The sequence below is a fragment of the Typopeltis vanoorti genome, chromosome 16, assembly GCF_054136105.1.
Source record: "Typopeltis vanoorti isolate ZY-2024b chromosome 16, IOZ_Tvanoo_1.0, whole genome shotgun sequence".
NCBI lineage: Eukaryota > Metazoa > Arthropoda > Arachnida > Uropygi > Thelyphonidae > Typopeltis > Typopeltis vanoorti.
The window spans coordinates 35,436,701-35,458,954 of NC_143564.1; the positions used below are offsets into that span (position 1 = coordinate 35,436,701).

The following is a 22,254-nucleotide window of genomic DNA, read 5'->3' on the forward strand; positions in this document are numbered from 1 at the left end:
ATTGAAGAAATAATGAAACAGGTCAAAAACAAGAGCCAAACCTTGGATTCTCAGTGGCAAACCCTGAAGAAAACAGACTAATTCAGCTAGGAAGGCATGTGGTGAAGTTGTCTACAAGGATAGAAAAATATGAACATCATGTTGAAGACAAGAAGTTAAAGATTCAGTGCTAGAAAAGAATAAAGCATATCGAAAGTACCTGGAAAATTAAGTTGGCAGATCCCTAAAAGAATACAGAAAAAAATGCAAGTGAGATAAGCTATGTGTGAGAGTAACTAAACAGAAATCATGGGAAATTTTCAGTAAGAATACAGAAAATAAGTATCAGGAAAGTGGCAAAATGTTTTGGAGGTTATTGAAAAAGTTTAGAAATGGAGAAAAGAATACTGTAAAAGGAATCAAAAATGATATGAAAACCAAAGATGAGGATATCCTAGATGTCTGGAGTAAATACTATGAAAGACTTAAATTAACAAGCAGTGACAGAACTCTAATAGAAAGTTTTCAAGAAACACAAACAGGAGTGTAATAATATGCTGTTTTGTTTCTCTTTATATACAGTCTTTTACTCTATACTTTATATATTGTTATTCATTATTACTATTTAGCTGTGCATGCTTTCTCTTTCATAACCTTTCTCACTTCTTCACTACTGTGTACTATGTTTATCCACCTTCCGTATTTATTAATCGTATGCCTATGAACACCGAAAAATTTATTTGTCAGACTGTGCCATCAGTATATCAAATATTCAGCATAAGACTCAATAAAACTTCTGGTAGATATCTCTCTCTCTCACCTCTCACTAGCATAACTTCCTTCAACAAAGTTTACATAAACAGTCGTGGTTCTTAAGTAATAAAACTGCGCTTTTAATGCCTTAGTTGTTTCTCGCTCACAAGTCCGATTTATTTAGGAACAGTGCAGCTGTAAAATAAAGGATCAGGCAGCACTCTTTTAACAAATAATTAAAACATTTATTTATATTAATATGAAATATACATGAATCAAACGACGGGGAGATTGCTTTCTCAACCCATCTAAAAAATCTTTAGCATAAAATTAGAACCCTTTCACTTCAACACTAAATAATCTCTTTAAAATTTATTTTTACTCTCTGCTTACAAATTCAACTTATTAAACTTCTAGTTTACTTGCAAAGAGGTTATTTTTACAAATTAGATATTAACTTCTAACAAGCCAATTGACTCTCTTATGGACACTTCTTATTACTATTAAACTAATTCTTAACAGTCCATATACAACATATCTCCTAGATTATAAGAGAAAATATGCATAGGGAAGTAACTTACAGAGGCTCTGTATCGCACATTCAGTCAAGAGTCTTTTACTAAAGTCTTTATGGCTTTTCTTTCATCTCGAGTTTTAGGCTTCCTTCAGGAGTATCTTGCTACAGTGGTATCACTTCGGGATATTAGTGGGCTTTTTGACTACAATCTGCGGTACTCGATTAGCACATATACAAGAGGTTTCAGCATACGGTCAAATTCCTGTACTTCGGGAACTTCTGCTTCTAATTGCCGCCACTTCTGCTACTAATCGCCGATGACTGCAACTGCCGTCGACTGGCTCTGGCTCTTTCTCGGTAATAGCTCTTCACCTTTGCTCTTTAGGCACTTGGATCTTGGCTCTCCTCTTTGTAACCGGGGCCTTTCCTCGTTCTTTGCCGCCACTGCTCTGATTCAGACTCCACTTATAGTCTCAGCTCGCTTCTGCTCTGATTCCAACTGCCTCTAGTTCCGACTTCTGATGACTCTCTCTTGACGTCTGGCTGCCCCTTATGCTCATCTCAGTCCCCTTTTATTTTCTGATCTCGGGTCCTTGCACTAAGGGTAGTAAACCCCGAAGAAAACGGCATGACTCTTTCATCTTCCTTTAAGTTTGACCCACTCTTTGTTCTCCTCCGTGCATTCTTTTGATCTATTTTGCTGAGCGCGGAAACTTGTCTCTAAAAGTAGCGGAACCTCTTTGATACTTTGCTTGTCCTTTTGGGCCGCGGAAACTTCTCTAAACTTAGTTGCACTCTTAGATACTAACTTTAAAGGTGTTAGCGCAGAGCTTGTAAGCACTTCTCTCATATACAAAACTAGTAAACAACTTTCCTGTGCTCTTACACATAATTATATACAAAGTTCCGATGGCAAAGCATTGTCTTTGTTTTTTGTTGTTAAAACAGTAAATACATTCACTTCCCACAGGGTTAACTACATTAATATTTAGCAAAATATACATAGCAACAAACAAGGTTATTTACAGTTCTCATGGGACTTGACCTGTGTAAAAAATCGATGTAAAGCACTTTGGTATTTTTAGGCTACATCGAGATTTTACAGGAGTTCATATCAATATCTGAAATAGAAAAAAGCTGGCAAAAACTTGAAATGTGGAAAGGCAGCTTGAGTATATGATATTCGACCAGAAATGCTTAAATATGGAGATATAAAAGTTTTGCTGTGGTTTCACTGCAGAATTCAGAAAGTCAAATTCCAGATGGTTTTCTCTAAGTGTTTCAGAGCAAGCATATTAAAAATAGGCAGAAAAAAAATTGTCAAAGAGAAACCATGGGAATATGACAAGGATCTGTACTTTTTGTAGTTTTAAGTTTTGTAGATCTGGAAAAGGCATATGACAAGGTGCCCAGGAAAAAGCTTTTCAAGACACTATAGTCATATGCAGTAAATGGAACATTACACAGGGCAATACATAGTCTATATAAGTAGTATGTCAGTAGTTAGACATTGAAGGGAATACAGGAAGATGGATTGATGTAAAATCAGGTATAAAACAAGGATGCACATTATTTTCACTCTTATTCTTCATCTATATGGATCACATTATCAACATACAAAGTTTGTTTTATGCAGATGATGATGCACTCCAAAAAACATCCACTGCAAGTCTCTAGGATTCTCTAACTAAATTGAATCTATCTCCCCCTTCCATCTGCTTCGGACGGGTTGGGTCTCCTCCTAATGAGGAGTCACGACGAAATAATGAAGCCAGCAGAACTCCTCTGATGCATCCCTATTGGAGGAATTCATGACTGTAGTCCGTGTGTGTTCACGGGCCCGGTTTGCCTGCTTGTGGGATGAAAAAACCCCAGCTAAACTGGAGGGAAAAACCCTACTGCCCACACCCAAGACCGGCTAACTTGGCTATGGCTGAGGAAGATCCTTGAGCTCCTCACATCTCTGATGGGAATCGAACCTAGGACACTCCTTCCCCAGGCATATAGTTATGAAGTGCACAGCTACTAGGCTAACCGTGCAGACAACTAAATTAAATAACTTTAATAAATTTAGCAGGAAAATCAGCAGTAAAAAGACCAAAACTATGAAAATAGGCAGAAAGAAAGAAAACTTATGCTGCATTTTGAAGAGTCTATAGAGCAAGTAAAATATTTCAGCTGTTTTGGTGACAGTTTTATTGAAGATGATAAGTTATATCTGAAAATAGACAAGAATAAGCAAAGCTTGTATGGTTGTGAGGCAGCTGAATAAATTTATATGGAATAAGAGAGAAATTATCCAAAATACTAAACTAGCAGTATTTATGTATCTGTGTGCCCCCACCCCCATTCCTCGACCGCTGCTTAGGATTGGTTGAGCCTCCTAATTAGGGATTAAGTATGTATTTTATGACTGTAGATCCATGTGTGTTCATGGGCCGGTTTGCCTACTCTGAGGGACAAAAAGCCAGAGTTTCCAGTTGAAAAAATCGGCTAACTCACCTTTAGTCGAAATTTATTTATTTATTTAGCATATGGCTCACACATGAAAAGTTACATCACATTAATCCTTAATATATACGAACATAATAATAGACATATGTACATGTACAATAATAAGACATAATATAGTCATAAAAGAGACACTCAAGAATAGGCTACAACTGTATGTGTAGGTTGATTATCCAGTCAACTGTACTTGGTGTAGCATAGATGAAGTCTGACAGGTTTCCATTGTATGCACATTGGGCACATTCTATTGTAATATGATTAAGTGTTTGGCGGGGTGATCTACAGTTGCACCTGGGTGAGGCAATCATGCCCCATTTGTAAAGGTGTCTGCACATCTGCCATGATTGGTGAGGATTTGGTTAAGGGTAGACCAAGTTTTCCGAGATAGGTCAAAACCCGAAGACATCTGTGTTGGGTCCACTAATTCATGGAAGTCTCCTGTTGAAGTGTTACACCAGGATTCTTTCCACAACTCCTTCATGTTGAAACTTGTTTCTGCAAGATTTTTTGTATACTGCTCTGAATTTTCTGAATACTGCTCACCCATGTGGGTGAGCAGTATTCAGCTGCAGAGTAAATGAGACCAAGAGTAGTGCAGCGAAGCATTGCTGAGGCACCCCAAGTTGTTCTGCATAGTTTTTGTAGTATATTGTTTCATGTTTTTAGCTTGGATGCTGTGTTAATGAGATGTGGTTTAAAAGATAGAGTTCTATCCAAAGTGATGCCCAGATATTTCGGGAATCTGTTGTAGCTTAGCAGTTTGTGGATGAAGTAGACAATGAGTTAGCCTGGTTATTGTTCAGGTGGAAGCATGAAACTTCTGTTTTGCTAGGATTTGGGCGTAATCGCCATTTGCTGAAGTATTCAGCTAGGATTGCAAGATCATTTGTTAGTGTATCTCCCATTGTAGGAAAATTGGTGTGTCCAGTGGCTAGAGCAATGTCATCAACTTAGCAAAACTTCCTGGAGGCTGTATTAGGCAAATCTGTGATGTATAAGTTAAAAAGGAGGGGAGCCAGAACTGACCCTTGTGGTAATCCATTATTCTTTGTTCACTTTTGTTCTCGTCCATACACACTTGGAATAGGCAGTTGCTCAGCATGTTATCAATTAGTTTTGCTATTGTTCTGCATGGGACTGCACAGAGCAACTTGCAGATTATGCCATGCCTTCAGACTGTATCATAAGTTGCGGTAAGATCTATAAAAATTACAGCTGTTTTCAAGCATTGTTGGTAGCCTGCCTCTATATATGTGGTGAGTGACAGAACCTGATCACAGTTGCTTTGTTTATGTCTGAATCCGGCCTGTTCCACTGTGGCTTGTTCTATTATCTTAGGGGCAATTCTGTTGAGAATGAGCCTTTCTAGGAGCTTATAACAGGTGCTAAGCAGGGTGATTGATTGGTAATTTTCTGGTTTGTTGTTGGTTTTTCCTGGTTTTAAGATGGGGATAATTTTTGTCCTCTTAAACTTTTTCGGAAGTCTTCCAGTCTTTAGGATGTCAGAGAAAAAGCAAGCCAACCACTGTCAAGCTTTTTGGCCTGTCTTCAACAGGAAATCAGGGTGAATTGCATCGAAACCTGTAGCCTTGCTTGGTTTCATATCCATTAGAGCAGTTTTAATATCTTCAAGAGTGAAAGGTTGCGAATATAAAGGATCTGATGGTCTGTTATTTTTCAAATATGTAAGTTCTCTTTTTATTTGAAGAGTGTGTTGTTTGTCCTTGGTGGTATATCTTGATGTGTTGACAATATGTGATACATATTGGTTAGGAGAAATAGCTTATCGTTCCCAGACAGTCACTAGGGTGCCACTACCTAGTTTTCTTAGAAGGCTCCATGCTTTTCTACTGGAGTGCCGAAAATCGAGTCTTTCTATTGTCTCAGTCCATTACTTCTGTCAGTTGGTGTCAAGGCTGTGAATGAGTTCATCTGTAATGTCAGGATTGCCACATTCTAGGTATTCTTGGTACAGGTTTTTACTGTCATCGTTCCATCCAGGGATATACTCCTTCCAGAAGCCTCTTGGTATGGTCTTCTTACCTACAGCTAAAACAGCTCCCATGAATCTCTTGTAATTATTGGATGTTGGAAGGATCCAAAGGACATATTTGTCAAGACAGGCAGCAAATGTATCCCAGTCGGCTTTTTGGAAGTTCCAGCAGGGACGTTGGATGAATCTGACAAGGGGTACCTGCAGACCTACCTCTAATATAATTGGTCTATGTTGGCTTCGCAGAAAGTTGGAGAGAACTCTTCTCAATGTAGATAATGGCGTCCATTGTTGTCTTGAGTGAAAGCAGAGGTCGGGGTTGTACTGGTTGTACTCCCTGTTCCAAGCTGCTGACCTGAAGGAGGATTTATCTTTTGCATCGAAAATTAGGTGTGTTGTGAATTTCTGCCCATTCAGTCAAAGTCTCTCTGCATTCATTGTTGGAAGCATATTTCCATAGTGTGTGGTGGCTGTTAAAGTCACCTATATGCAATGCAGGGTGGTTGTACATTGGTAGAACTTGTGGAGGCCTTTAGTCGAATGAGACCAGATAAAGGTTCCTCACATCATTGGATGGGAATTGAACCCAGGTCTTTCCAACCAAAGGGCTTCGTGTATACCAACTGAGCTACAGAGGCTCAACTAGCAGTATACAAGACATTAATTTATTTCGGTATTGAATACAACACAGAATGATAAAAAAAAAAATAATGTTTATTAACTTATTAGCTGACATTTCACTGGTATCCGTCTTCAGAGCACAAGAACAGTTTGTCACAGTACACTAAACGATTCCAAAAGCAATCTCTCTGACTTATAATGACTTCTGTGTACACTTTTGTTTTCTTCCATTTGATCCTGTGTGAAGGATCAAAAGGAAGAAAGGGGTCTAGCAGACCAAGGCATGGTCTGCTAGACCCCTACTTGCTATAACGATAGTGACAGATGAAATTTTTATGTTCACCAAGGCAGATATCAACAGTTCTTCTTGTCTGTCCATAGTATGCCAGGTCACAAGAACAGGGCATTTTATTATTATTATTACATCATACCTCCAGGGAGTCCAAAGACTCATCAAAGGAGGGCATTCACTCCACAACTCTTCATCTCACTACTCCACCAATCTTCATTATCTAACACCAACGCCATCTACCACCGACTACCACCACTAGTACTTTCACAGACAATCACAAACATCCATGCCCGCGATGGGGTTCTAACTCGCAGCCTTTTGGCTGGAGAGTGGATACGCTAACCACTCGGCCAACCAGGCTGGCAAATGATAGAGCAATGCTGATAGAACAATGCTGGCAAGTGACAAAGAAAAGTTTGTTCTTAGGTGAATGGATGAGAGATGCCAATTTGACATAAGATTTAAATATGTTGCATAGCCAACATATTTAAACCTTTATTAAGCACTCCAGATATCTTTTCAGATGTGCCTTGAATATATAGAATGGTAACAGTTTTACTGTCATGTGATAGGCAATGGAGAGGATTTCTGGGGAGCATTTAGTATTTTTTCTATCCAATGGGGATAGAAATAAGAGCATTATCATTTGAACAGATAGCTGTAGCTCTGTTTAGTAGTGTTTTTTGGATACCATACTGTTGAATTGGATGATTGTGTGACTATTTGTACAAATATTTCCCTGTATGTGTAGGGTTTTCTATAAACAGGAAAAGATATGACCATCTAGAAGTTGTGTGATTAGTGTATCCACAAAGGGCAGACAGTCATTAGCTTTCTGTTCCATTGTGAAGTGAATTTTATGATGTTGGCTATTTAAATGCACTAAAAATATATCCAATGTGGCCAAATATCAAACATCATCAACATAGCGTAACTCCCAAACCACTGGTTTGAGAGTGGCTGTATTCATAGCTAGCTTTTCCCAGTGTTCTATGTAGAAATTGGCTGAAGGGGGAGAAAGGAGGAAGAACATTGCTGGCCATTTTTTGTATATCTTTGATGTTTGTATATCTTCCCTTTCCATGCAAAATATCCTGCATGTATTGTAAATTTAAATAGTTCAAATATATCTGGGGGGGGGGGAACTAGTCCCACTATTATACCAAATTGTTGTCATTTCGTGTAGTGAGACAAACCGTTCTTGCTCTGAAGATGATGGATATAATACCAGTGAAATACCAGCTAATAAGTTAATAAATATTACTTAATTTCTTATCATTCTGTGTTGTAATCAATACTGTGAAAATAAATTAACATGTACTTCCAACACATAAGCCTTTCCATTCATTTGAGAATTCTTTGCGGAGACAATATTGTAAGCAAGGCACGGCAATTTGGTAAGTGGAAGTCACACATAGTTTAGCATGGCAGCTAAACGGGTTAACCTTCTTAAAGAAGTGCTGAGACACCAATACAATATTAAAATATGTCATAATTAACAGCAAGTTTTTCTCAGCTAAAACCTAGAATATTTTCAAACGGGAGTGTTTAGCACTATTGCATGAACAGATTAGTGCTATTCATATGCAGGTTTCAAAAATAAATGAAACTATCAATGCTCTACGTGACAAAGTGTGTGATATTTTAAACTCAGAACTGGGATATCCATGACAGCATTTCTGATGCAATGACAGATAAAGAATTCAGAAAAGTCAAAAACCGATGCCAGAAAAAATTTGAAATCTCTAACATTGTAATGCTACAAAACGACCACAATTACAAGATCATATCGTTGTGAATTTGTCATCGCTAGCCCTAACAAATGAAGCTGTTAGCACGTTAAGTCGAGAACATAACTTTGCCATTACTTTTATTATTTTACTTTTACCATTACTTTTATTATTTGTCATAACTTTGCCATTAGGCAAACAGACTCAATGAGTGGAGGACAGTTGATTATTATCGGGAGATTTCAACTATGGTAACATAAATTAGAAGGAGGAGAGAACACATGGGAGGAAGGAAATGGATTTTATGCAGTTACTAAGGGATAACTACCTGAGACAGCATGTAATGGAATATACTAGGGGTTTGAGAGTGCTTGATCTAGTAATTGCATCTGAGAATTTGACTATAACAAATATGACCATGTTGCCACCAACTGGTTAGAGTGATCATAAAGTCTTGACCTGGGAACTGGTTAAATGTGTCGATGTGTCGAATTTTCAATTAAGATAGGGTATAATAGATTTAGTTTAATCCTTTATCCCAGTGAGAGCAAACAAAGTTTGCGCCTGAAAATATCTTCAGGACTAAATATAGTGTTGTACTATCTTATCCAGTAAGTAGTGCAACACCAAGGCAACTCGTGGCAAAGGTGGAGCAAGCTACCAGGCACTTCTAACCCAGTATCTCCCATAATGCAAAACACATGTGGATACTGCTTCTGCCTGTATCTCCAGCTCTGGGCCTGGCTCCCACTGAAGAGACCTCAATAAAGGTCGAAACTAGTCTGGGTAGATGGCCAATCCCTTTAATGCATAACAGTATACATATCCACATAGGAAATGTGTTTTGCATTATGGGAGATACTGGGTTAGAAGTGCCTGGTAGCTTGCTCCACCTTTGCCACGAGTTGCCTTGGTGTTGCACTACTTACTGGATAAGATAGTACAACACTATATTTAGTCCTGAAGATATTTTCAGGCGCAAACTTTGTTTGCTCTCACTGGGATAAAGGATTAAACTAAATCTATTATAGTCTAACCTAGTGATAAATAAATTTTCAACATCTTTCTCTAAATCCAGAGTAATTTTTAAAAAAGGTGATAAACCTTTTGGCAACTCCCATAGGCACAGATGACTTGCTACTGCTTCTGCCTGGTATCTCCAGCTCTGGGCCTGGCTCCCACTGAAGAGACCTCAATAAAGGTCGAAACTAGTCTGGGTAGATGGCCAATCCCTTTAATGCATAACAGTATACATATCCACATAGGAAATGTGTTTTGCATTATGGGAGATCTGGGTTAGAAGTGCCTGGTAGCTTGCTCCACCTTTGCCACGAGTTGCCTTGGTGTTGCACTACTTACTGGATAAGATAGTACAACACTATATTTAGTCCTGAAGATATTTTCAGGCGCAAACTTTGTTTGCTCTCACTGGGATAAAGGATTAAACTAAATCTATTATAGTCTAACCTAGTGATAAATAAATTTTCAACATAAGATAGGGTATATGTGGAAATACCAGGCTGGTAAGTATGACAAGCTTAGAATCAGTGCCATGGCATGTAAAACTGCAAGGGCTGGATGTTGATAGTGCATGGAAAGTGGCAAAGGAGTGTTTGAGGGAGGTAATGGCTGACTGGATACCTAGAGTCCAGAGAATAAATCAAGTGGGAGTTAAATGGATGAATAACATTTTTAAGCTTGAGCTGCATAAAAGAAACAATTGTGGAGGGAATTTATGGAGAAAGGTGACCTGCAGGCACATGAACAGTACAAGGCACAGGCCAGAAGGATAACAAGCGTGGTAAGAAAAGCAAAAGCAGATTATGAAAGGAAATTAGCAATGCAAGATAAAGAGAATCCCAAACAGTTCTTTCGATATGCTGCAAGTAAAAGAAAAAATGTATACGGCAGAATGATTTTAAGGGATGTCAATGGTAGGGAGGTAACTGAATCAGTTGAAATAGCAGAATTATTAAGCAAACACTTTGCAAGAGTATATCATCCACTAGGCGGTGATATTGCAGGAATGAGGTCAGCAATTGAGATGAATGAAATGGAGGTGAATAGTATATTACAGAACCTTAATGTGAATACATCTGTGGGATTGGATGGTATACCAGCTCGAGTCTTATGTGAAGCGGCAAAGGAATTGTCAGTGCCCTTGACCATGTTGTTCAATTTAAGTCTCAGAGCTGGGTTAGTCCCGAGGGGTGGAAAGAGGGGAAAATAGTTCAATTGCATAAAGGAGGCTCCAAGATGACCTATACCGATCTATCAGCATATCAGGAGTCATTGTCAAGGTATTGGAGAAATTAGTGAAGAGCAAAATACGGGAATGAATAGATGGAAATGGGATACTGTATGGGGGGGGGGGGGGGCAGCATGGTTTTGTGAAGGGTAGATCATGCCTCAGTAACTTGTTCACGTTTTATAATACAGTGATGGCTGAATTGGATAATGGTAATAATGGGTTTACAGTGATACTGCTGGGTTTTGCTAAGGCCTTTGACAGGATACCACATGAAATTCTAATTAGTAAACTGCAGCACATGTGGATGGGTAGGAGGGTGGTTGAGGGAGAGATATCAGAGAATAGTTTATTCAGAAGTAGAGTCTAAAAGAAGGCCTGTGACTAGTGGTGTGCCCAGAGTTTTGTTATTGGACCACTGCTATTTAATTTGTTTATTAATTATATAGAAAGGATCTGAGAGGAACTGTTCATTTATTTGCCGATGATGCAAAGTTGGGTAGAGCAATAGTGAATAAAGATGATGTCAAAATTTTGCAGGATGATTTGGATAGATTAGCAGACTTAAGATGTCAGTTTAATGCAAAGTGTAAGGTTATGCATTTTGGGATGAAAAGATTAGCAGCAGTAACCACATTGGTGGAACTGTACTAAAGGAAAAGGAAATTGATGAAGCCAGAGATTTGGGAGTGTTGGTGGATAGGGAGTTGAAGTTTAGGGGGCACATAGCAAAAGTGGCTAAATCAGCTGATCAGATCACTTGGTTACTGAAGAATACTTTGATGAGCAGAGACAAGCAGGTTATTATTCCCCTTTATCAAGCCTTGATAAGACCCATCTTGACTATTGTGCCCAGATTTGGGTACAATAGTCAAGGAGTACCCAGATTTGGGTACAGTAGTCACCAGGATATACAAATATCCCGGTGAGTGAAGTTTTGGTTCTTAGAGATAATCTGTTCCCTCAAGACATCTCCCAACTCTATAAACATTGTCTGAAACCAAATTTTTTCTGATAGAATGGAAAAATCTACAAACAACATTTTAGGCCTTGTGATTGGAATCCCTCTAACTCCTCCCTGTGCGAACTTATTCATGGAAAAGTTCGAAAATAACATCTTATTACGTACAAATCCTAAACCATCAATTTGGTGGAGATATGTTGATGACATATCTCACATTTCCATATTCATAATATGGAAACACGGTGTAGCAGAGTTATATGATTTTCTAACACCCATAAACTCATTTCACCATAAAATCAAGTTCACCTTAGAACTTGAGAATGGAGGAAAATTACCTTTTCTGGACATTTTAATTAAGAAACAAGTAGACGAAAGCATTCTCTCAATGTGTATCATAAGCTGACCCACACAGGTCGTAACCTACATTTCTCCTCGTCACACCATATTTCACAGAAATTGAGCATTATACATATGCTGAAGTACAGGGTGATCTCTATTATAAGAGATGAAAGAATATTAATAGAAGAATTAGATTTTATTCTCCAAATATTAACCAGCAATGGATATCCTAAAAAAATAACAAAAAGAATATTACTCTCTAATCCCTCTCCACAGCATATCCAGAACATTCATTACAGGACTTCAATTTCCATTCCTTTTGTTGGCATACTTTCACAAAAAATTGCCAATCTCCTAAGGTCTCACAACATTAGAAGTAGCCTTCAAACAAATTAGGACAGTACAGAATATGTTACACTCACCTAAAGACCACAATGCTTTCAACAAACACCCTGGAGTTTACAACAACATCCCATGTTCTTGTGGCCTTAATCAAGAGAGGCTACACATCATCCAAACCAGCTGTCATACCTTCTTGTTTAAACTCATTCACACTAGATGCACTCACCACTTCAAAAGGCAAATTGTCCTGTAGATTCTAATATTCTAATCTAATATTGCTAAATAGGATATCGTAGGATAATTGTCCTGTAGGATTATCCTACAGGACAATTATCCTACGATATCCTATTTAGCAATATTAGATTATCTTAGATTATTTTTTTAGTGGCAGCCGATTTTGATTAAATAAATAAATAAAGTGGAAAACATTAACTTTTGGTTTTATTATATGTAAACATTTCCTAAATGTAAAATGCATTATTTCTTGTAATTAGAAATTTTTATATAAAAAAACTTTGTATACTTATGGCCTGTTGCAAATTGTTTGATTTTGATATTTATTTGTAAAAAGGACTCACCTCTAATTTAGTTTTTTTTATTTCTGTAACTTGAGAGAAAAGAATATTGAACTTTTTGACATTTTTATACCACTGAAGAACTGCAGTCTTATTTATAGGTGACTTTCATTTCACTATCAGGTTGCAAAAGTTTATGTGGAAGGAATATTATTTCTCAGGATTACTTTTGAATTACGTTTCCACCAATCTTGTACACTTTCCGGTCCATCCGAAATCCTCTCTAACACCCTCTCCCTAAAACGATTCCTTACACTCTCTTCTTTTAAGTGAAACCACTTAATTGTCTTCATCCCATGGCTTCCAAAGGTTCTTATCTTCGATTTCGATTATTGTTCGACTGCTGTGTGCAGATTTTAAAGTCTGTGCACAGCAGTCGGTGTTGCTGTGCCACTTGATCTGTTGGGATTACCTTACAATTTGTCACAACTTTACTAAGATCAATATGACAATTAAAACTATAAGTTAAAATCTCCTGATTACTCAGAACCACAACCACACTGGACTCTCAATGAATGAAATACAGAGGTTCCAGATAATGAAGAAGGAAAGTATTCTTAGACACAAATGCCTAGAAGAAGCTAAGGATAAACTTCCACACAATGAGGACCCCTTACTCACCAGCAGCTGTTGCCTTTTGTCTAGAAAGAGTGGGATTTTCTTCCTAAAAATGTTAGTCATCCAATACAGCATAAGGATTCCCAACCCAAGAGAGCAGAGGTTAACAGCTGTGAACACATATTACTTAATCAGTGGGCTGAAAACACAATACCTGGACCAATATTAGGAAACCAGTAACATGAAATGTGAATACTTTTTTTTGAAGTCCTAAGAATCTATGGATATGGATCCTTTGTTATTCAAATATTTTCCATTCACTACACAGGGAAGCACTTTTCAGTATAAAAAGAAACGATCTACTCATTTTCTGAACACTATGTTACTCCTGGGGGGGGGGAGAAGGGGAGAAATGTCCTCTACCTGGACACACCACTGAATCTTGTTGGATAAAAATGAATTATTCTGCCCTCCAAACAAATTAATCTAAGCGACCCACATATGTTGATAACAACACCACTGTTACATGGAGAAAATGAAAACAGTTCGCATAGTACAAAGAACTATGTGACTTAACATCTAGTGTGATATTAAACTCTGGTAACGCCACTAAATTAAGAGCAAGCAGATGGAAAACCAAAACTGATTCTCCAAATTATGGTGTCACCACCATGGCAACACCATAATGTATGGGCTGTGTAAACACATTCAGACCAGCACTAGACATATGGAACAATGCAAGAAACCTCTTTACTTACAAAAGGAGTACTAATCATCAACTTCAACTGCAGCTGAGCAGGCTGATACTGCTCTAGCAGAGTACTGATATCCCTTGTAAACTTCCTCCATTAAATCCAAATAGCAAACATGTTTCTTCTAAAACAAAATCCACCAGTCAACTACTCACAGCACTTTGTGAGCAAGAAAGTCCAAGGTCTAGTCTCCACCGAAATAAAATTACATCCTTCAGAATCACCTTCAAATGAAACACACCTATGCAAACTACATTTTATGTGTAACTTTTGCTTCATTTCTGCTATGGCTGTCATCTACATCTTTAACCTAAAATACACATGTGTGATAACCAGTCAAGAATACCTTTCAGTCAAGAAAGGTAAACTTATTAGGAATAGTAAAAAGAGAATAGCAACTATCCAACTATTAATATATTTCATTCAACTTGGTAAAGCTTGAAAACTCAGACTTGTTCACCAGGTTGTAGTACCTGGTGAACAAATAACAATAACCTCCTTTGGAGCTTATATAGCAAATTACACAGCAAACTATTCCATGAATCTGAGCAAAAAATAGGACCTCTAGTTAGGTTCCACTTTCCTATTCAGTGGAATCCAACTAGTACCTTCAGGATTGGAAAAAACAATAATTATGTAACACAAAATGCTATGTCTTCTTTGTATCAAGAAAGATCCCTTTCTCCTATTTTTTATCCAATTTATTTTACAATTGTTTTCTTAATTTTAATATGTATTTTTAAAATTTAGGTAGTTTTTCCTCATTCTTATTCAAACATATTTACATATTTTTATGAAGCTGAATAAAATAACACGAGATTTTCAATAGCAAGAATCAGAATGTCTAATAGGCTAGAGCAGTGGTCTCCAAACTTTTCGCCGTGAGGGCCACACTGGGTACTTCAGCACTGTTCAATGGGGCCGTAGTAAAAAAAAATCTAGAACTAGATATATGAGTTTTATTGAAAGCAGATAAAAACCGATTACAGAGTATGTGAGATTAAATTATCGCATATTAATGACAACGAACACTATCAGCAAGTTCTCATATTTTTATCACAAATTATAATAAAACCATTAATGTGAATGATATAACTGTGTTTGTGTTTTAAAATTCTTATTAAACTCAGCTTAAAATTTTGAAGTGCTTCAAAAAACTTGAATAACTTCGAGTTTTTTGTCAATGAATACAAATCAGAAAATTTTGTTTTTATTTCGTTTTTTGCTCATTAGTTCATTTTAACCGTATTTTTACAGACTTTTTTAAGTGTTCTTATTTCATGCAACATAAATTTTTTTTGTTGATAAAAAAGTTTATTCGGATGTAACTTTTTTATTTCGTTTTGAATTCTTTTAAATTTTTTTTTCTTCATTAGTCCATTTTGACCTACCTTTTACAGTCAGAAAGACCGTAACTTGGATTACGGTTACTTTTTTGCTATTCGGGAATATATTTTGAACACAATTTTAATTAATGCATTTGAAATCTATCAACACCCGGTGTTTTTTTTTTTTTGCGGATTCTTATTGAAAAATTAGTCCAATTGGCAGGCCGGATAAAATCATATCGCGGGCCGTAGTTTGGAGACCCCTGGGCTAGAGGACATCAAGCTGCCTTATGGAACTAAATTGATAACTACATCACAGGCTTATATGAATATCCACAAAATATTTCTTCTCATTAAATAAATGTTAACAAGAATCCACCAACCTTTCTTCTATAACAACAGATAGCACAGCATCACAGTGGATCCTCTTAAATGAAATTTTCAATGTAAAATAAAACGGAGCTTACATATCACTTGATTAAAGCCTGCAATTCTTTATCAACAAATGATATTACATAGACTTTTGGCAAGTCTATCTAGCCAAGTAAACAACATTCACAACATTCTATTAATCTTTCTGGAGGAAACTTGAGGTTATTTATGAGAGAATATCAAAGCATGTTCTAAATTTTCCACCTGATATACTAACATTAGTTATCAAACTTATCTTCCAGTAAAGTGAATTTCCAAAATTGAAAAACTGCAAATCATTTCCATCATAAATACTGATAGAGACATAATACCAAGTCATTATCAATAGGTTCAGATCTGCACTGAGTGAAATAATAAACAAGTACAGAGACAACCTATCACGGGGCCAATCATCCATGAAGATCAGTTCATTAGTGAAGTAATAAGTACTGCTTGCCAAAGCAATGAAACTATAGGCAGTGTAACATTTGATGCTATCCAGAAGAGGGCAATCAAATTAATTAATGACCATACTCTCTCTCTCACAAATTCACCATTACTGTGGTCTTGTAGACATTATGCTTCTGCTGAATTTGGCCACCATCATTCTTCCACCTTCTTATAGTCTTGGAAGAAAGTGGAGGAATGATGGGGGCCAATCAATAAATAAATGTTGCCCAGCAACCGTGTCCAGACAGTTCATCGATAAATTTTCCCCGTGATGAATTGTCCATGAACCTCCCAGCAGCTGCTAGCCAACATTCATTTACTGTCCAACTTCAAATATATTGAGTCAACTTCTCTTTCTTTCTTTTCACTCCATCTATCTCTGTTCTTTGTTTTGTTGTCACCCAAAGCAAGCTTCAGCTGTTCAAAAAATGTGTCCAGAAACTCCTTTTATTTTAACCTTTTGCTCACATACTTTTTAAGTGCTATAAATTTTGCACTATTTTGCAATATGTAGGTTTGATATTAAACAAAAAATAAATTTCAAGTGAAGTCAGCTTTCATTCAGCTGCTTACTGTGTTGGTCCCAGTTGGCATCAACTGTACTATCAAGATGTTATTCTCTAATGTGCACATTTGCATAGCATATTACCTCTGCAAATACCAATCCAACCAACTAGTACCATATGCAGGAGAAACTTCATCTTATATAAAAAATTCAAAAGATTTCATAAATCCCACAGACATCCTGGCTACTTTTGGCATAAAAAGCTTATTCACCAATGTCCCAAGAGAAGAAATAATCTCAATTTTAGAAGACATTTTCCCACCTGATACTGTTAAACTTTTCAAACATTGCCTATAGAACATTTTCAAATTTCAAGACCACTATTTTGAACGATCTGAAGGCTTAGCAATTTTTCCACACCTACAGAACTGATACATGGAAAAGTTTGAACAATCAACTATTGATAAATACCATACCAAACCAAGATTATGGGTGAAGTATGTTGATGATAGTTTCATCATTTGGCCAGGCTCAGAAGAGTCTCTCTCTTCAAAAATGGTTTAAAGCAAAAAAACCCAATTTACATAAAAGGTAGAAAAAGATAGATCAATTTCCTTCTTGGATGTTCTCATATCAGTTGAAGATCATCATAATAATAATTTTACATCTGAAATTTAGGAAAAAAAAATTTAATACAGGCTGGTATCTTCATGTTAGTACCCACCACCGAACACAAAGACAGGGTAGCATCAAAACATTAAAAAAGAGAACCATTTTGTTATAAAGTGATGATAAAAGAAACAAGGAAGTAATTTACATTAATGACATTCTTCAAAAAAATGGTTACAACATCAAAACTATTAATAACATATTGAATAAACCCAAACAGACTCCAAGAAAACAAGCAGATGACTACAAAGATCCAGTTTCTTTACCCTATATGAAAAACATTTGGACAAATAGCCAAAGTCCTACAAGAACACAACTTAAAAGTTGACTTTAGACATCTACAAAAAATCTCCATGATGTGAAAATCACCTAAACAACCACATCAACTTAAGAAGAGACCAGCAGTTTAAAAATCTATTGCAATTACAGTGTATTTTACGATGGATAGACAGAATGTTCTGGAAATCCATAAAGAAAACATGTCAGAGATGTGGAGAAAAAAAAAATTCATAAGTTCATAAACTGGCCTTTCACACCACCAACGAAAACCATCAAGTCAATTTTTAAATCACCAAAACCATACACATAATTTAATACTTATTTATGCAAATTTAAACAGGCTAGTGATATGATGTCCAATCCTTGTAATAAAAACCAAGACCTGATATTAAATGATCGCTCGGCAGCATCCATAAGGGATTTACATGTGGAAGAATCTGGCTATGAGATAAAATATTATGGAGTGCTTAAGGGTCAAAGCTGTAAAACTGAGAGGAGACCTCCACATAGCCTTTAAAGGAATGCAGAGAACCGACCAGAGCTTCTGACCTAATGTCCAAACCTCACCTCGTGGTGCACCCTGTTGGGTATCTACCTGGATACTGAACGAAAGAGAACGGGCTGCCAATTTGGGATTTAGCCGACCAAATTGTATTCCTAATGGATAAATACAAAATGATGGTACAACATGACAAAATTTCATTCCGGCTGGGGCGTCGTCTGGATAAACAAGCCCCCCCCCTGGTTGTTTTTGCCAAGGAACCAGGGCGAACAGCGAAAAGTCAGCTACTGGAACAAATCTCAAAACACACTGCAACACAACATCACCAGAGTTAAAGATCGGTACTATCAACATAAGAAGCCTGAATGGCAAAGAAATGGAGCTAGCAGAGGAATTAGATAAGTACCAGATCGACATAATAGGGGTGACTGAAACAAAAAAGACAAAAACTGGTGATATCTTTCTGAGCAATAAATACAAAATGTTATATTCAGGCAATGACAATCAAGGAAAAGAAGGAGTAGCCATAGTATTCAACACAAAATATGAGGCTCATCTTCTTGAATGGCATGCAGTGTCAAGTAGAGTGATTTCGACAAATATCAGAATGGGGAACTCGACAATGAGACTTATTTGTGCCTATGGTTCCACAGAAGATTCTACTAAGGTAGAAGTGGAGGAATTTTTTGAGGCTTTAGAGAAAGCTACTGACACAATGAAAAAGGAAAAGTTGGTCCATGTTAGGGATCTAAATAGCAGAGTAGGAAGTGATTGTAAGACATACAAAAATGTTTTGGGAAAATTTGGAGAAAAGAGCAAAGCTAATAATAATGGCAAATACCTGTTGGATTTCTGCTCAAGACATGGACTGGTTATTACTAACACCATGTTCCAACATAAAAATGTGCACAAATTCACATGGAGAGAAGAGGCAAGGAATAAGAAAAGTCTCATTGACTATGTTATTGTTGATAGTGATGTTTTCTCCCTGGTGCAGGACACCACAGTGTACAGAGGATTTGAAATTGGAAGTGATCACTATTTAGTCTTGAGCAGGATAAAATTGAATTTCATATTGAAAAGAATGACATGTAAGAAAGTTTTAAAGCGAATAAAAGTTGAGCAGCTCTCAGATGTGAACTGTAGACTAAAATACACAAAGATTATTGAAGGAAAAATGAAAGAGTTGGAGAACAGGAACCAAACCTTGGAGATTCAGTGGCAAGACTTGAAGAAAACCCTGATTGATTCAGCTAGAGAGGCATGTGGTGAAGTTGTCTGCAAGGATAAAAAAATCATAACTCCCTGGTGGACACAGGAAGTTAAAGAGGCAGTGAAAAAAAAGAAGAAAGCATATCAAAAGTTCCTGGCAAATAAGTCAGCTTGTACTCTTAGAGAATACAGAGACAAATGTAAGAAAGCTAAACAGTGTGTAAAACTAGCTAAACAAAAGTCATGGGAGGACTTTTGCAAGAACATAGAAAATAAATATCAAGAAGGTTGCAAAATATTCTGGAGGTTGTTGAAGAAGCTTAGGAATGGAGGAAAGAGATGATAAGAGTAAAAGGAGTTAGAGATGATAAAAGTGACATTAAAACGGGAGAAAAAGATATCCTTGAAGTATGGAGTAATTACTTTGAAAATTTGATAAATGAAACAAGCAGTGATGACAACACAGTGATAAAAAACACTGACCAATCATGCAGTCAGGAATATATATCCATACTTGAAGTAGAAAAAGTCATCAAAGGCTTGAAATGTGGAAAGGCAGCAGGAGTAGATGATATTCGACCAGAAATGCTGAAGTATGGTGGTATAAGTCTTACAGTGGCTGCACTGCATAATTCAGAAAGCCTGGACAGAGAGATGAATTCCAGGCGAATGGAGTAGAGCTCTCATAGTGCCCATATATAAAAAGGGAAATAAAACTGAATGTGAGAATTACAGAGGTATATCCCTACTGAGTGTTCCTGGTAAGATATATGCAAGTATACTTGAGAAACGGTTGAGAAGAATTGTGGAAGAAAAGCTTGGTGAAGAACAAGCTGGATTCGGGTCAAATAGAGGCTGTCAGGATCAGATCTTTACTTTACGACAAATAGTGGAGAAATCATGGGAATATAACAAAGATCTGTATTTAAATTTTGTCGATTTGGAAAAGGCATATGACAAGGTACCAAGAGAGAAGCTATTCAATATGCTACAGTTATATGGTGTCAGTGGGGCATTATATCAAGCAATACTTAGTCTTTATTTGAGTTGTAAGTCAGCAGTTAGAATTGTAGGAAGTACAGGAAGATGGTTTAATGTTAAATCTGGTGTGAGACAAGGATGTACATTATCACATTATGAAGGAAAGTGGTATTAAACGTGATATCAAAATTGGAGATGTTAATGTCAGCTCTTTGCTTTATGCGGAAGATGTTATTCTTCTAAATAAATCCGCTACAAGTCTGCAAGATTCTCTGACTAAAATGAATAATTGTTGTAATAGATATGGTATGAAGGTCAGCAATAAAAAGACAAAGACAATGAAAATAGGCAGAATCATTGAAAATGTCAACTATGTTGTGAATGGAGAACCTGTGGAAGAAGTAAAACATTTCAGCTACTTAGGCACGATTTTTAGTGAAGATGGTAAATTAAATATGGAAATAGATAACAGAATCAACAAAGCTGGAATGGTAGGCAGTCAATTGAATAAATTCATATGGAATAAGAGAGAAATTAGTCAGAACACTAAATTAGCTGTATACAAGACAGTGTTCAAACCAGTTTTAACTTATGGATCTGAGAGCTGGGTCAGAAGTAAAATACTTGACCAAAGACTAGAGACTGCAGATATGAGAGTCCTGAGAAAGATTAGAGGCGTGAACAGATGGCATCAATGGCAATATCATATTAAAAAGAGGATATTAGGAAAGAACTTGACATTGTCAGTATCCAGGAATGCGTTAGCCGAGCTAATCTCAGGTTGTATGGTCACTTAAACAGAATGGGCAAGGAAAGATTAGCAAAACAAGTGTTCTCTGCCAAGTTGGCAGGAAAACGACCCAGAGGAAGAACAAGATATAGGTGGATTGATACGGTACACAGTACCTTAGACGATAGAAATATAAGATCTGGTAACAGACTTGGAGGAAAATTGTAGATAGGAAGATAGTAATGACGTAAATTTTTCATGTAGTATACTATCATATCCTGTACATCCCTTGAGGGTACATGGCAGGAATTTGATGATGATGAAAAAATGTTATATCTTGTAACAATGTCCCATGCTCATGATATCTCATTCCTGAATCCAATGTCTGTTCATGTGTTGAATGAATTAAAAAAAGTGGTGGTTTGTTATTTAGAAATCTCCGTGTTAATATCACTTTTATATTTGTGTTTTATTGTATTAATCTGAATAAGTACATAGTACTGTTGTATGAAAATAGTAATTGATTTATTAAATTATCTTACTTTTTATGTCTCTTTTTGCCAGTATTAATTTCATAATTAACCATGTAATACTGTCATATTTGCCTGAACACACTGATATGAAAGTTCATGGCTGGCATGAACTTTCATATCAGTGTTTTAGATCTCTATGAGAACAACTGAAAAAGTAGACTTTTATTTGAATGGAGTGTGGCAAGTGAGTGGAATACACTGATTCTGAATCTTATTGAGGTAAGATGTGGTATCACAGGTTTTGTGTCTGTTAAGCAAAGCCTGTCACAATGAATTCTGTGGTTGATTCCATCGTTTGGAACCATGTATGAAACAACTCAGTCTATGAGGCCAGTGCACTTTGTCTGTAAATTGTATGTGCTTTACTAGCCAGTTTGCCTTTTTTTGTGGGATGTAAATCCTGTGTTTCTAGAAGGTAAAAGCTCTGCTACCTACATGTAAATGAATTTTGTGACTCTCTTACGGAGGTCCAGGATAATG

The 22,254-nt window shown here is 36.8% G+C and overlaps 1 protein-coding gene across 7 annotated transcripts in view; it reads right to left on the reverse strand.

Moving 5' to 3' along the window:
* Spt20 (transcription factor Spt20 homolog) overlaps positions 1–22,254 on the reverse strand; it is a 444,696-nt gene that overhangs the window by 13,641 nt on the left and 408,801 nt on the right. The gene's annotated exons all lie outside the window — the stretch shown is intronic.